This window comes from Protopterus annectens, chromosome 13.part0 (genome assembly GCF_019279795.1).
Source record: "Protopterus annectens isolate FY-2018-M chromosome 13.part0, PAN1.0, whole genome shotgun sequence".
Classification (NCBI taxonomy): domain Eukaryota; kingdom Metazoa; phylum Chordata; order Ceratodontiformes; family Protopteridae; genus Protopterus; species Protopterus annectens.
Genome location: NC_056747.1, coordinates 852765610 through 852783109, shown reverse-complemented (window position 1 = coordinate 852783109; position 17500 = coordinate 852765610).

The window sequence follows — 17500 nt, the reverse complement described above, 5'->3', positions numbered from 1 at the left end:
ACAATACAATATAGCATTGAAAGAATGCAATTTCAGGTGAAACGTATCTAAAAATAATTTTACAACTTTTGTTTTCAAATAGGAGCCTTATCTAGAAAAATAGAATGAATAAGATAGATATTTAGTATTATTACATCATATTGTTTTACATTAGGTAATGTGATGCAGAAGGAAGCAATTTGTCGATCTAGTTTGCCCATTTTGTGCATCTTAAATGTAACTGTTGCTTCTCCTGCCTAGGACTGCTTAATCCCTTCCAGCTATCCTATGCCATTTTGAAGGTCCATTTGGATTCATAACCTATCACCACCCAAGTTAATGTGGTACAATGTTCCACAAATGTATCTTTCTCTGTGAAAAAAAATATTGTATGAGGTCCAGGGGGAACATTTAACTGTACTGTCTTCAATGCCATAGTGTCTGAGCTCCACCCATTTATTTTTCTTTCCTCCCTTTGATAACTTTCAACTTACCATCAGCTGTTCACTGTTGCTCTGGTTACTCCAAACTTTGTGTCTCCTAGAGCTGGTACTGCTGCAGCCATTGGCAGGTTGGAAAGGTCAAAGGAAAAACACACAGTAGAGCAACTCAGAAGTGATAGGTATTGTAAGGATATTAGATATTGTTATCTGTGCTAGCATGACTGGCTGAAGTTTTGTAAGTAATTGTAAATTACCCTGTGTTACATATGCCTGCATGACTAGCTATAATTTTGTAAATAAGTTTATGTCCTTTGATTATCACTCTAATTTATGCAAGATGTTTGAATGTCAAACAGTGTTTTTCTGGCTGACCAAATGTACATGTTCTTTGTAAAGAGAATTCTGAATGCATGTTATGCCAGAGTCAGCTGACTTAGATGTGATGTCACTGTGTACCAGGGCTGGGTGAATAGAATATTCACTGCAGCTGTCTGTTTACTTTTCAAAGTCTGATATGAGAGTAGAGTTATCATGGCAGCTTCCTGTTATTTTGAAAAATATCTGCTATAAAATGCAGGTTCTGAGTCAGTTATTGATCAGTAGTTGTTTTCAGAGGTGTTCACCAGTAGTAGCCCAAATTTATTCCAGGAAAGTAGTTGTTCCATTTGCTGAGGATAGACATCAGCCTGGAGTCTGGACATAATTTCTCATCTTACCTTGCAGAAGTAAGAGTAGAATCTTGCCTTGCTAAAGTATTTAGATTAGATAGGGACAGTTAATCTTCAGATAGTCAGGGAAATGCAGCTAGATATCTGTCCTACAGTGTTGTTTTCATATTTCCTGTGTGTGAAACTCTGATGTTTATTTGGAATCAGTCATTCAGTATTTACATATTTTAAATCCTTTTATTTATTATTAAATGCTTTACTACCTCTCCTTGTGGCTGGATATTTAGTTAATGTTTTAATAACTTGAGTGTTTATGATTACTATGATAACACCAGGGCCGCTCCAAAAAGCCTTACTGCTTGGGATACATGCTACCATTTGTTTCAGTATTTTGCTCAATATAATTAAACACCCCTGTGACACCCCTGCACTGGCCCAGTAATCAAGGAACCTCAATCCTCACCACTAGCACCAGTGAGGGATGTACACATTGGGAGGATGATAAGTACAATCACAGTAAAGTACAATTTCCCTTAAAAGCACACAAAGATTGCAGTCAGTCTGGGGCTGGTTTCTCCCTCTTTCTCCAGATCCCCAATAAGACTCCCCATTGGCACAGCTATAGGGTTAAGATCTCAGCTGAGTGGCCAAGCTAAGACCTCCAGCACCCTCTCTATTCAACCAGTGCTCCGTGTCCTTGCCCAAGTAGCTGACCCACACACTTTGAGATTTGATTGATATACAAACATGCACACACACCTGGGAAATGCTGGTGCAGGTTTACTAGCTATGCCCCTTCTACTCAGACTATAAGGTAGTATCAGCCACCCTTACCTATCATCTATTATAAGGCCCTTACCAAAGTGTGTCCAATTATACTGTGTAATATTACTATTATCTAACTGGTAAGTGTGACCAAGACATTCAAGGCTATTGGAGTAACCTATATACTGTCATCAAATATAGATGCAGGTACTCTAAGAGCTTAAATATCTCTAAACAAACTAACCACAATTAAAAGCTTTAAATATATTTAATAATAAATAAAAAAAACAATACAATACTCAAACACACAATAACTACAGAGTTCAGAATCACAGAAAATATTTTAAAACAACATTGCAGGACAGTTTCAAATAAATACAGAAAGCATCTAAACTAATTTTTACTATATTCCTATCTATATCCAAAAGGTACTATGCCTAAATCTTACTTACAGAGCAAGGCAGATATAGTGTTGATGATGAGTAGATGTTTCTAGATCCAAGACAAGATACAAAATGCACACTCTTCCTCTCTGAGAGAGTTCTTAAATTGATATCACATATTACTGCTGGGTTAGCCTGGATTATATCACTTTTGTCACCTGCCTTCAGTTCCCAGGCTAACCAGATACTAACATCTCTGTGTTACAATTACTTATCTCTCAGATGTGCAGTTGCTAGGAAGTCACAGAGCAATAAAAACACTTTACATTTTAAACCTAGTAATTATTTTTGTTTCTAGACAATAGAAATAAATTTCTAGCTCTAGACATCCTGTCTTCTTCACTGAAACTGATAGATAAACACACAGCCATAAAACACTTTGATTCCAACTTATTTTCTTAGAGTTTTGCAAATTAACTCTGTATGTTCTAGCTTCTATTATTAAAACATACATTTGCTCAGGTATATAGTTTATATACATTTTTGTTCTTTTCCAGTAGGATACACTGTGGTTACATTCTTGAAGCTCAGTACATAACATACAGTTCAACACACACTTCTGCACCAGTAGTTTAGTATCCACATAACATATAGTTCTCTTACATTTGTAGGACAAGCATATGAATCATATTAATATTCACAAATAACACACAACTGTCCACAAAATTTCAGATAGCTGGTCTGGCAGTGTCACAACCCCTTTCAAAGAGTATTGTGGTATTTGACTGGTGGCAGCCATTACCCTGTAATCTGGGCAAAGAAACTCTGCAGGTAAATCTGTGTTAGTCTTTCTCAAGACCATGTATATGTGTGAATATCAGTCATTCAAGAGTGAGTGTGTCAGATACCTAGAACTGGGACACAGTGCTCTGTAGTGGTTAGTCTGGAGACTCATTTAGTGACTTGGAGTGAAGCATATAGTCCAGTCCCAGGTTTGGAGCCTGTCCCTGGTGTACTGTTAGGGGAAATTGTGTATTTCTATCCCTGCTTTTAGTGACACTCCGTTACTGGAGACAGTAGTGGGGACTGAGACTCCTTAGTTACTGCCCCAGGATAAAGAGGGTTCATAACAGGTATTGTCAAGACATCAGTAATAATGAGACTCTGAGACACATTAGATACATCTAAATGACATATATAAGATTTATTATTATGTAACAATTTTACCATGCTAGTCTTTTTTTATGTACATAGCAGTTATAGGAGACACAATGGCACAATCTCAACTAAAAAAACAAGAATACACTACAGTATAATACACATGTAAATACCTTTTAACCTCTGAGAACTGTAAATTAATCTACTGCAGGAACTACCACATTGACAATATGCCCCTAAGATCTGACCCGGTTGTTTGGTATTTGAGACCTTATGTGGACAGTGACTTAGCTTTTGATCGTGTGCCTGTTGTAATAAACTCCTTCTATATTGCATAGTTTCTAAACAAAGGGATTGTGTTTAGATCTAGGGATGTCATTGTCCCCCTTTACTCAGCCCCCATTTGGCCAGTCATTGAATATAATGCCTCCTCTGGCATGTATCTGTTCAGACGCATGCAACAATTGTAATACCTACAGAGATACCTTACTAAAAGGATACAAGGCCTAAACAGCATGTCCTAAATGAACCAACTCAAAGCCCTGTAACTATACTCAGTATCCTACAGACTGCTAAAAGTTGGCCAGTGTCTGGCATACAAAGCATTCTCCAACCCATTGATGATGAATTTACTGAACATCAGCAAGTCAAATGGCATTAGAAATACTTGGTCTAGGGATCTAAACCTCTTCTGCAACATCAACAGAATGGTTTGAAGGGACAGGTATATCTCACAGAAGATAACACTGCTGTAGAACAGACTTCCCATTCACATAAAACAAAGTTCATCCCTATACATTTTCAAGTCCCATTTAGATCTATGGATGGAAAACAGAAAATTCAACTCATGACTGCTCTCTGTACTACTAATGAACAGAGACAGCTCCTAAATACTTTATCCAATGCATAGGTCCCCTCAAATTATCTTTGGTATGATCCCAATTATTCTCATTAAGGGTGATGTATAATTATCGACCATGAGATGGGTAAGGCCAAATCTACAACTAAATGGGATATGTTATTTCAAACACACAAAGGGAAACTGCTAGGTTTAGAATGGGCTACAAGGGCAGCTAGGCTAGTACTTTTCAGATAAACCTATGAAGCTATTAAAAATCATAGCACTGGCCTTTAAAAGTCATAGCAGAGTCAGAAAGAGGAGCCAATTATTCGTTTTCACACAAGAAGTTCTTTATATCCTAGACCCCATATATTTAATGGTAGTGAATCTTTGTACATTCTTATTTTATGTATTTAATAAAGAATGCACCCATAAACAGGTCTGATTTTATGAGGAGCATCATAAATCTATGAGAAGCAAGGCTTAATCTGAAGGGCAAAAATCATAGCACTATGCCTAAATCATAGCAGATGAGAGATGTGCATAAGGCCAACGTACAGTATGATGTATTCACAAATATTTACAATTTAAGGACAATTAGAGATTATTGTCCAGAAGTTATTATGTTCTTTTCCTGTCACCAAGCAACTGAAATTATAAAATGTCATCTGTTTTTTTACAAGTTGACAAAATGTTTTGTTTTTTTGCCCGTGCTCTTCTGCATGCACTCAAAATGACCTTTACTCCAAATATAGACTGCTTAACCCAATTTCAACTCAAACCAAAACAAAACAAAAAAAAACAAGTATCAGTAATTCCTTAATATAGTAAAAACCTTATAGGAGGAGACATTCAACCTAATCCTGGCCCCACTAATTGCAATGTACATCAAGGCAATTCTCTTCCACACACTACTCTGACCCTACAATGGTCATCCTCCAAGCTAGGAATCTACCTGTTGCTGCCATAAATGTTAGTAGCATAAGAAATAAATCACTGAACTACATGCCTGGATTAATAATCAAGACTAAACCTTGGTAAATGGCTAAAAATCCAAAAACTCTCCTCAGAAATAATGGCAGCAGAATTCATCAGATTCTAATGAAGTCTTAACGTAAGATGAAAACACTAAATCAAGTAAAAATATTCTTGAAAAGATTGTGTTACTACAGCTGCCATTATTTCTGAGGAGGGTTTTTGGATTTTTAGCCATTTACCAAGGTTTCGTCTTGGTCATTAGTGTTTTTACATTGGCTCCAGCACATTTTGGTTTTTACATGCCTGGATTACCCAATATAAGCCTGATATTCTCACTGTAACTGAAACTTGGCTTAAACCCACCATTAACAGCTCCAAAATTATACATCCTGGCTATAATATTATCAATAATGACTGTATTAAGAGAAAAGGTAGTGGAAGTGTCTTCATATTTCCCAACAACTAGCACATTCCTCCTTACAACAAACCAATACCAAAATTCAGTTCAGCATAGCTTCTCATTACTTTCCTAAAATTAAACAATTATAAACAAATATGTATTACTTTTTTTACATCTCTCCTGGCAACAATACAACTACATTGGAAAATATCCTACATTGGATATCCATAACAATTCTATGAGAAATAATGACATTAGGTGATGTGAATGTCAGCTGGTTGGACATAAACTCTTAACTCCCCTACATCTAGCATGAACTTATTTGGTTTCACACAACTAATTGATATCCCCACACATAATAGTAAGATAGCAAGTTCAGTATTAGACTGCATCCTAGTATTGGACCCTAGCAAATACATCACCTCAGGACAGTGTCTGACTGTCCCAGTGATCATCTCCCAATCTATATAACCAGACATCTCACACATCCACTTAAACAGCAAGTTTATAAAACAACATACAACCTTTCCAAGTTTAACCCAGAAATGTTCATTACTAACCTATCATCTATTAACTTGAACTTCCTAAAAATCTTCCCCTTAAGATGATGCTGGAAATAAATTTGGAACAATTTTCCTGAATACCCTAAATAGCCTTGCACCTCCTAGATGGAAGAGACTAAAAACAAATAATGCAATTTGGCTATCCAAAAAGAGTATAACACTAATGCAGGACAGAGAAAAAGCTTTGAAAGAATGGCAAAAATATAAAACACCACAATATTTAAAAAACTTCAGAATGCTTCACGATCATACTAAAAAGCAAATTAATGAAGATAAAAACTATGCTATAATAACATTCAGAATAATAGCAAACACAACCCTAAGAAATTCTGGACATTCATTAAAGAAATCTTGCATGCTGGCCATAAATTCAACCCTAACCCCTCTCCCAATAACTAACACAAAATTGCAGTACAATTCAACTCTTATTTTATAGATAGTACAGAATTTCTAACCAAGTTTTCCCTAATATCTAATCCTAATCCTACCTAGTAGCCCCATATCATCACATTCACTTTCACTTTCAAACCTGTGCCCACACCCTATATAAAACTAATCTTAAACAAACTCAAACCATATTCTATTTCAGCTGATGACCTTCAAAGTGAATATCTTAAAATAGCAGCTGATAACATTGCCTACGCTGTCTCAATCCTTATAAACAAGTCAGTCCAGGGGTCCCACATCCTCTCTCTCTGGAAAAAGCCACATGTTATCCATCTGCATGACGGAGGAAATTCAACAGACGTTACTAACTTTATACCTAGAGCAATCTCATCTTCCCCCTCCAAAATGCTTGAAAAATGTATTCAAAAAGAATTGCTAAAGGAAGAACCCATTTTTTTTCCACAAACAAAATGGCTTCTGTCCTTCCCATAGTACTAACACTGCATGTCCAACCTATATAGATACTGTCAATAAAGCTAGAGATAATGGCAAACTAGTCTCTTCCTTATTTCTAGACATGACTAAAGCCTTCTACAGAGTCTGTCACAGTAAACTTCTACTTCAAATGTACTCATTATGTCTGTCTCATCCCACCCTTCCAAGGTTCAAAAGCTACCTATCCAATAAGTATCAATCCGTAAAATGGCACTCCACCTTCTCTCCTTAACTTCAAGTGACCACCGGTGTACCACAAGGTTCTGTCTTTGGTCCCCTCATCTCTAACATTTTCACTAACACCCACCACAGATCCACACAACAAGCCTCCTAATACAGTACACAGATGACTCCATACTCATTTGCACATCTGCCAAAGTGGCACACCTCCAAAAATTACTCAGGAAGTTATAACATCAACTGAAACATGGCTTTGTAACTCACAATGCATGGTCAACCCTAAAAAAAAAAAAACTACTATTTTTTCCCCCATATCTCTCTCCCATAAAAAAAACAGAAAGTTTTCTCTCTTGATAATGCAACCATTGAAGTCACTTCTCTTAGCAAATTATTAAGGATTATAGTGGATGATAATCTTAAATTTGACCTGCACATACAAAATTGTATAAGAAAAACTCATCAAAAACTATGGATGCTTCATAGTGCCAAAACTTTCTCTCACTGATGCAATTAAAGCTACACTTGCCAGTTCTTATCTCCTCCCCACACTTCTTTATGGTGCTCTCATCCTTAGTAACCTTCAGGCATCACAAAATCTGAACAATGCTATTACGCAGTTGCTACATTTGCAGCAAATACCCTTTCAGAACTCACCACTGTATAGCACTGAAAAGCCTAAGTAGGTTGGAACTAACCCATCAACTAACATACACACGGAATTATCCAGAATCCAACTGCTTGTCCAGCACTAAATAACATTCTACACAACTATGTTCCTAGTTAGTCATTATGATCCAATGATCAAAAACTCCCCTCTGTCCAGAAACCTATGAAATCTGCTGTTCATTGTCTGCATTCGCACCATGTTGCTAAGGCCTGGAACTCCTTACCCATATCCTCTCATCCTTCAAAACCATTCTAAAAGACTTCCTAAACCAAAAGCTTACTCTGTTCTTGCTCAATGCCAGGATAAATTAAAAACATAAATGTGGACAAATACCTATTCACAGGTTCATAGGTTCATAGGTTCATACTAAGCTATCTGCCCTAGGGCATTTATAAGCCTAGCCAGAATGTGTTTGGCTTTCGCCACCCATTTTAAATTTATTTTGCTATGCCCTTTTTCGAGGTTAGTATACTGTGCCTCTGTCTAACAGTGACACAGAAGTGATACCAGGGGTAAACCTATGATCTCCCATCCACTCATCAAGATTCCTCTTGAAGAGAGTCAATGAGGGACTCTGCCTAACCTGGACTGGGATTTTATTCCAGAGTGAAGGGAGCCTCTGGGTTATGAATCTGTCCCTCCAGCATGTCCTATTTATTTCAGTGCTGAGGTTAAAGTCTCTCGAGCGTAGCTCGATGGGATTTGGATTTTCTGAGGTGCAGCATGTCCATTAATTCCGGGTTGGACATGGCTTTATACGTCAGGCACAGATCGCCTCTGAACAGGCGGTATGCCACTGAGTAGAGCTGGAGTTTCTTTAACCGGGCAGCATATGGCATCTGTTTGAGCCCTTTGATCCTCTTGGTGAGGTACTTTTGGGGTCTTTCCAGTTGCTGCAGGTGTCTGGTAAGGTACATCCCAAAAGGGGCATTGTACTCAATTATGGGCCTGATGAGGGATGAGTAAAGAGGCACGATGACCTCCCTGATCTAGATGTGAATCCCTTCATGATTAGGTGGGCTATATAAAATGTTTTTCTAACCACTTTGGCCACGTGGTTGTCAAATGAGAGATTGCTATCAACTTGGGTCCCCAGGTCCCTAATTACTTCTTCTGTACTTAATGGATTACCACCTATGTGGTAATTTGTGGGCACTTTGTTTTTGCCAAAGGGGATGACTATACACTTTTTGGCATTTAGCTTGAGGCCAAGGCTCTGTCACCAGTTGTCTGTTTCTATAAGGCCCTTTTGGTGGATGCTTGTGTCGGCTGGAGAGTCGATTATGGTGCCCAGTTTGCAGTCATCTGCGAACTTGGTCAGCCACAGTCCTTTCGTGTTGGCCTGTACCTCCAAGAAATATATACCAAACAAGAAAGGTCCCGGGACTGAGCCTTGTGGGACACCACTTGTAACTGGTTTGGAGTCTGACATGGCTCCAGCAATTCTAACCATGTGGGTTCTGTCCTTGAGCCAGTTTGCAATCCATCTAGTGACATAGGGGTTTATATTTAAGCTGGTGAGCTTATCTATAATGCCCGAGTGGGGTATTGTATCAAAGGCTTTTGCGAGGTCCAGGTAGGCTGTGTGGACCACCTTCCCCTCGTCAATGGCCTTGGTGACTGTTTCAAAGAAATCAACCAGGTTTAAGAGGCAGGATCTGCCCTTAACAAAGCTGAACTGGGTAGGATCCAGTGTTTGTAGGTCCCCAATATCTTTATTTATGAGGTCCATGATGATCCTTTCCATAGCTTTGCAGACCAAGCTAGTCAGGCTTATGGGGCGATAGTTTCCAGGATCCGTTGAGGCACCACCTTTACGGAGAGGGACCACTGTTGCTGTACGCCACTCTTTGGGCACATATGCTGTAGTAAGGCTGAGACTGAACAGTAGTTTTATGTTTGGGTTTAGCTCTTCTTGGAGTTCATGTAGGACACAGCCCGGGACACCATCTGGTCCCATTGATGCTGTGTTTTTTGCTTTGGAGAGGGCGGCTCTTACCTGAGCATCTGAGATGTCAGGGGGCAGCACTCTGCTGGGATAGATATTTGCCCTTTTGGTGGGGAGGGGGGGGAGAAGTTTGCACTGAACCTGTCAGCTAGGATATTGGCAATGTCTGTGGGTTCGGTGTATTTTTTGTCATTTTGGACTAATTCTGAGCATATCTGGGAATTACCACCCAGGTTCCTAACATAACTAAAGAAAGCCTTGTGATTATCCTTAGTGTCCTGTGCAATTTTTCTCTCGAAGCTGGCCTTAGACAATTTTATGTGTGCCCGTAGTTTTTTGCTAATACTGATCAGTGATGCCTTCCCTTTTTGGGATTTTGCTCTATCTATGAAATCTGCTGTTCATTGTCTGCATTCGCACCATGTTGCTAAGGCCTGGAACTCCTTATCCATATCCTCTCATCCTTCAAAACCATTCTTACAGCTGCATGTTATCCCTACTTTATTCGCTTCCTTACTTCTAATAATTTATCTCCCCTGGATTTCTCTCTAAATATAGCATAACCCTGCTTTTCTCTCACTTTGTATTGCAATTCCTGTTTATATTATACTAATGTACCTTTAATTTCTCCATAAATTGTCTAAAATTCATTGTCATATAACTTGTATCGACTCCTAATCAATGTTTTCATATTATGTCTAATTTGGTATAATTATTTAAACTGTATTTGCTTTTTTTTGTATTATTTTTAAAGACTGCAAATGTATTATTCTTAAAATGTTTTGTAATGCTTTTGGACCTTTTCTCCCCGGACCTCCTCTGAAAATGGGCTCCTACCCAATAAGACTTTCCAGTAATCAAATGTCAATAAATAAGTATACTAGCACATTTGTCAGCACAAGCATTGTGTCTCCTAACAAAAACTTCATTGTTGTCATGTTCCTTAATGCATCAGAATTCATACAGAACATTTAGTCACATACTCAAGGATGTCATGAATGCATTGCAATATCATCTTGTGTCAGCCTGACTTGTAATTGAAGTCAAGAAAAGCATACAAAATATATTTCCAAGACACAGAAGCATGTCATATGTCAAGAATAATATTCTATTCATCAGTATCTAACATGCACTATCACATATGTTGTACTTGCATGCCAGAGATTTTTTGTTATCTGCTGAATGGGCAGAGCTGCTTGATATCACATGCATCTCCACATATATCACCAATTAGCTCCAAACTCGATGGCTATATATCATATGATTACAGCATTACCCCTATTACTAGGGGAGTGCCATATTACAGGCAGAAACTCTATCCTCCCTCCCGGAAAGGGCAAGTTGACAACTGCTGCTCCTTAGGACACTTGCCTCCCTGACTCTTCCTGTACCTGAGCCTTTAACTTAACTTCAGTCAACTGGGTCACAGTCAGGACTCAGTCTCTGTACTCCACAGAGCTGTAGTCCTTGAATTTACTTTTCCATATAGTGTCTGATGAACTCATGTCAAAACTACTGTTATTTCTTCTCTCTTCATGTCTAATTAATGAATAAAAGTTAGGCAATGCCAAATGCTGTCTGTACTCCTTTCTGCAGAACCACATGATGACCACCCCCCTCCACATTCCTTACAATGCTTTGTAACTGTTTTTTTATTATTCTACTTAGTCCATGCAGGGTCTCCATAACTACATATACTATGTTAGATGTGCTCTTTTACAAGTGTGGCACAGATTGACAGTGTAATCCCTTGAATAGACATCCCACATACAGTAACTCAATACTTTTTTGGATGGCCCATCTGCACTTTTTTCTTGTGCCTGATTATCAATGTCATTTTAATCCAGCATGTCCCTACTTTAGCACCCATGAATTTATATGGAACTTTGTTTATTCTTTTTTAAGTAAGGTAATTGAGTGGTTGAAAAAGGACCATTTTCAGCAAGTGCAAAGAGAATAAATCAAAGCACAAAAATAAAACAGAACATGCAAACAATATACAGAATATTTAAACAGAGATTACAATGAAAAACAGAAAAATAACACTAATTAAGTCATTGCAAATAAAATAATTGCAAAAAAAAATGAAAACAGTTTCTTCAATGAGAACAACTTCTTTTACGTAACTGTGAATTAGAAAATCATTTGCATGCTGCAGTTTCTGATAAGAAATTTGCTTAGTCCTAAAAAATTCTGTGATATCCTTACAGTTCCTAAAGCAAAGAGGTAAAGTATCTGCAGTTTTGGGGACTTAGGACTGAAAAGACATAGCCACTATTTCAGGGACTGTTTTGTTGCCATTGCATTACCAATATGCCACTGGAAAGTAATCTCAGGGAGAACAAAGTTAGTTATGGTCACAATTTAGAGACTGAGGATTATTTTCATAGTCTGGGATTTCATAACTGCATATCAGTTATCCCTGAAGAGTGTTACTATATGTATATGCAAATAAACCTAGCACAGATTATTCATACTGACTAAGAAAAAGTGAAGGCATTTTGATAAACACGCCTACTTATAGCAAAACTGAAAACACACCTGAAGATATGCATCAGGTATATGCAAAGGACTGCATGAAAGCCATAGGCTTCATAAGACTTTGCATGTATTTGGATATTGCTGATGAACGTGGCTATGCAGAGGCACAACTGAAAGACTTAAGGAAAGTGGTGGACTGTGCAGCTTTCATTATTAATATTTTTTTTAAAAAAAAAGGGGGTTTATTAGATTTTATATAGGGGTATCCTTATTTGAACACCCTGTTGTTTTCATTAAAGAGTAGAAAGTGGGAGATAGGAAAGACTGAAAAGGGGGGGAACAACAAAAGAGGGAGACACAGCAGGAACATATCAAGAGGGTTGTGCTGGAGGAGGTGAGAGAGGACAGGACAGGTACTATGTTTTAGTCGAGGGATAGACAAAAAAAATAAAAAATTAGGGGATAGACCCCCCTATTTTTTTTTTCATTTTTTTTGTATATGAGGGTAATGTGGATGGGAAGTAGGAAGGAAGGGGTAGTGAGGAATAGTGTCCAGCAACAGTCCCCAGTGGACAACATCTCTGACATTTCCACTGCCAGAGGGTGTTGCAGTGGAAGACCTCAGTGTTGAAGGGACAGGGGCCTGTGGTGGCATAGTGGTCAGAGCTGACTGGGACATTGAGTCTTCTATCCACTGAAGCTTCAGTATTAATAGGGTGATGCTGTCTGTCCACAACTTGCTCCAGCATGTCCTCAACTATGCCCCAAACCCCACGGTCAGTGAGGTTTGCCAGGCTGCAATGTTCTAGGGTGCCTCCAGTACCAGTGTCACTGACCCGACCCTGTGAGGATGTCCCTGGATAAACAAAGGGAGAACATTCCCTATTGAGGGGGATATGAGGCTGGGACACTCCTCATGATTTTAGATCTGTAAAAAATGAACAGAAATGGGGACAAAATAAAATAAAGTAGGAAAAAGCAATGCATAATTTAAATAAGAAAAATATAGGGGGAGGGGACAAACAGAAAATACACATAATATATTCAAACATAATGTTACACATCATTCAATTTCTTACTTTAAACAGTTTTATTTTTATAAATCTTTACTGAAGTAAAACAAAATGTACAGGAAGTGTTTATGCATACATGGGAAAAATGACATGAGAAGTGCTTATATATACATGGGAACACTGATATAGGAAGTACTTATGCATACTTGGGAAGAATGGCATGGAAAGTACTTATGTATACTTGGTCACAATGACATGGGAAGTACTTATGTCTACTTGGGAAGAACGATATGGGAAGTACTTATATATACTTGGAAGAATTACATGGGAAGTACTTATGCATACATGGGAACAATGACACAGGAAGTACTTATGTATACTTGGAAAGAATCAGTATAGTTCTATGAAGTTTTGCTGGTGTTTGCATTTTGCAATTTTCTCTTCTAACATGCATGATAACTACATGTCATAGATGTGCTTGATAAGCATGTTTGCAATATTGTAGTGAAATTACCATTTATAAATACTTGTGCTTACATATCCAGCAAAATGAGTTAAATGTCGCACACTGCATTTATACATTGACATTTCTTTTAGGTTTGTTTGCAGTAATGCATTGTATGCATTGTAGGGCTTAATTTACAATTCTTTGCAAATACTTGCTGTTATATACAGCAGTGAAATCAGTTAAAGATAGAATACTGCATTTATACATTGACATATCCTTTAGATTTGGCTGCAATAATGTATTAAAAGCAAAGTAAGCCTAAATTTACTATCCATTATAAACATTTGCAGTTATATAGAGCAATGAAATCAGCTGCCCTCTAGTGAGGGGACTATAAATCGGGACAGCCTTTCACAGTATACAGAACATTGTATGCTATGAAACCTATCTATGAATTGCTGCAGAGCTTCAGTGGACATAAAGAGTATATTTTGTACATGACATTGCCTTTTACCTACCACTTTCTGTATCATGTCCACAAAAGCAACAAAGAAAAAATGTTTGCTTACCAGACAAACTTCATATTCTGCATAGATATAGGTCAGGTAAGTGAAGTTCACAAGGAGGAAATATCATAATGTATTATCTAGCACTGACCAGCCATACGCTGATAATAAAATGAACTCTAGAGATTCAAGTGTTTATGACAACGTGGTAATTTTTTTTCACTATGTGAGCCACTGGACATGCTTCCTCTTTAATAAAACCATTCATAACTCTTTTAAAGGTGTACATTCCTATTAAATTTTACTTCTGACCAATAAGTTGAAGAATTCTTATTTTCTTTTTCTTTTTTTTTAGCAAGTAATTTAGAGACAAGGATTGACATCACTGCATTCTCTGTGAATGTTTTATTTTACTGATTGCCTAGCACAGAAGGAAGAATATGCTGGGGTCGGAGATACTTGCCTCTACCTCCATTGCATTAACCATGCTGACCAATCTCAGTTATTCAAAAGGTTAAGCACTATAACCCATATCATGTTGTCTTTTTCCATGTGAATCGTCCATATGATACTATGTTGTCACTTTTTTGTCTTTATTATTTACTTGAGAACATTTGTCTGTGGCAGTGTTCAAACACATATTAGGTTACCACTGTCCATTTAAAATCAGCACTGTAGCTGCGGTGGTGGTGCTGCGGTAGCATTGTCGCCTCACAGTAAGATGTTGGCCTGTTCGATTCTCAGCTAAAGCGCCTTCTGTGTGGAGATATGCGTGACTGGACGTACCTTCGTTGAAGGATGTGCGTCAGGCCTGGCAAATCGGTACGTAAATATCTACTGCCAATCATTAGCGGACCGGAGTTCCACTGTGGTGACCCCTAACCAGGAAAAGCCGAAAGATACAACAACAACAACTGTAGAAAGACCAATCTGCATTGCTTGTGAAGCTGTCCAACCCTCACATATGGAGAAAGAGACATTCATCGTTACTTGTGGTTGGTAGAACTAATTATGCTCTGTTCAGTGAAGTTTAAGTACAACAGGTAAAGACAGAATATTAGGTCTCTCAGACTGATGATGCAAAATCCTTATTAAAAAATTGTATGGAGAATATATAAAATAAATAATCATTACAAAAGACATGCTGTTAATTCTTTCAATAGAACTAATTTATTTACTACCAAAAGGACACAGAAGATATATTTGAAATGGGCTGAGATGCCTTTTATAACATGCATGACATTCCAAAAGCTGGGCACTCTTGAATCTAATTAAGTATAAAATACAAACTGTACAAGGACCGACTTCTGGATCAGCATAGAGTGAAACTTAATACTTCCTTCTGAACTCTTATATCTGAACAGCCAGTTTTATCAGTTTATAGTTCCCTGGTGAATTTTAAATTTTCTGAATGTTCTAATTTGAAATTTTAATGCCTCCACATTATTAGAATTTACATTTTGATTTACTAGAACTGAATTTGTAAAAGGCCCTTTCACTGGATCTAAATTTTATCCCAACTCCATTTTAAATATTCAATTATTTCTATTCTGGGTAAATAAGGCCTGTTTAGATATTTATGTTTTTTCCTTCTTTATCACTTTAATGGTTTAGCCTTTGCCATTACAGATTAAAATTAGATTAACTAATATGATGATGTTTTCCTAGACATTTACTACTATCAAAATTTAAATGCACTGTCCACAAAACGCAAGTCTTTTCAGAAAATAGCACAATTTCTGCAATACTAATATATATACAACTAATTATTATAAGATAAAGAAAATTAGTTTATTACAAATTTTCTCAGAAATAAAAAAAGCTTCATTCATTTATTATTTCTTTCCCTAATATGTTCACTGAAGCCATTAACTCTGTATAGTTTCCATTAATGTTTCTAAAGTATTTTAGGGTAGTGGAATGCAAATATTTCATACTCTGCAGATATTGGTTATCATAAAATATAAATAAAAGGAATGTTTCTACTTAAACACAGATCTCAGATAAACATGTCTCTTTTTTATTTTTTTAGATACTGTTACATTATAATAATTATCAAATTGTATTTGTTTTCCAAGAGTACAATCATTATGGTTTGTTTCAGTCAAAGGCTACAAAATAGGTGCTTACCAAGGGACAAACAAAATAACTTTATTGATAGGAATTTCATCCAATTTGTCTACTTTGCAAAAGCTCCCAAAATGTAAACAAACTGCCAGCTTTGTATCCAGAGCCTTACTTTCTGTAAATACTTATCATTCTAATATGATGAAAATAATCATGCACTATTTTTAATAATTCTATAATATGTAGATAGCTGTAGAGTGTGCAGATCATTTAATGCAACAAAAGACTTAGCAAAATAACTTAATATGCATACAGAAAAGGGGACATTTTTTCAGCAAAGGAATACTTTCTAAAAATAATTCACTGCTAAAAATGGGTGTGGAAATTAATTTAATGATAGCACATTAATTATAAATATATTTGCATCAAAAAGCAAGTGGTCAAAATGACATTAACTGAACAAAGAAATAATGAAAGAAATTTATATGGGAAAACAGCACCTAAACCATATTGGGGGTTACACTCCTATATTGTCTACTATTAATAGTTTAGTTCAACATTCCAACATGCTGATAAAAAGTTTCGACTCTCAACATGACAGTAGCCAAAAAAATTAGTTTAACTTCCATATACACAGAGGTCCTTAGAAGGAATCACTTGCCTTCCAGAGTGTTGCATTCCACTAATGTTATAATGAAAGGTCATTGCAGGAGTTTTCTGAATTGTCATAATCAGGACAATTAAAAAGTGCCTTGAACTTGCTTATGCCTGTTGAAATAATGTGACATAGATGAAAATAAGGTTAATCCTGTTTTTGAGAAATGTATTACATTATGACTCACTAAACAAGCATGTATAATGCAATATAAGTTTTGAAACAGTTTAAAATTCTCCTTTTTCAATGCTTTTAAATGTGGCTATAGTTTAGTCAGTCTGTATTTTCATTTGCTGGTGGTACAATGCTACAGCAATGAGTAGTTAAATTATATTTTACTGTGACTGAAAGAGTAATACTTTCCATTTGTATGATGCTGTGACAATATGAGGTATTGCCGGCTATACCAGGAAACATAGGACAGTGAATGTGTAACATATATCAGCACAGCTAGTTGGAAATTTTGTAAAGAATT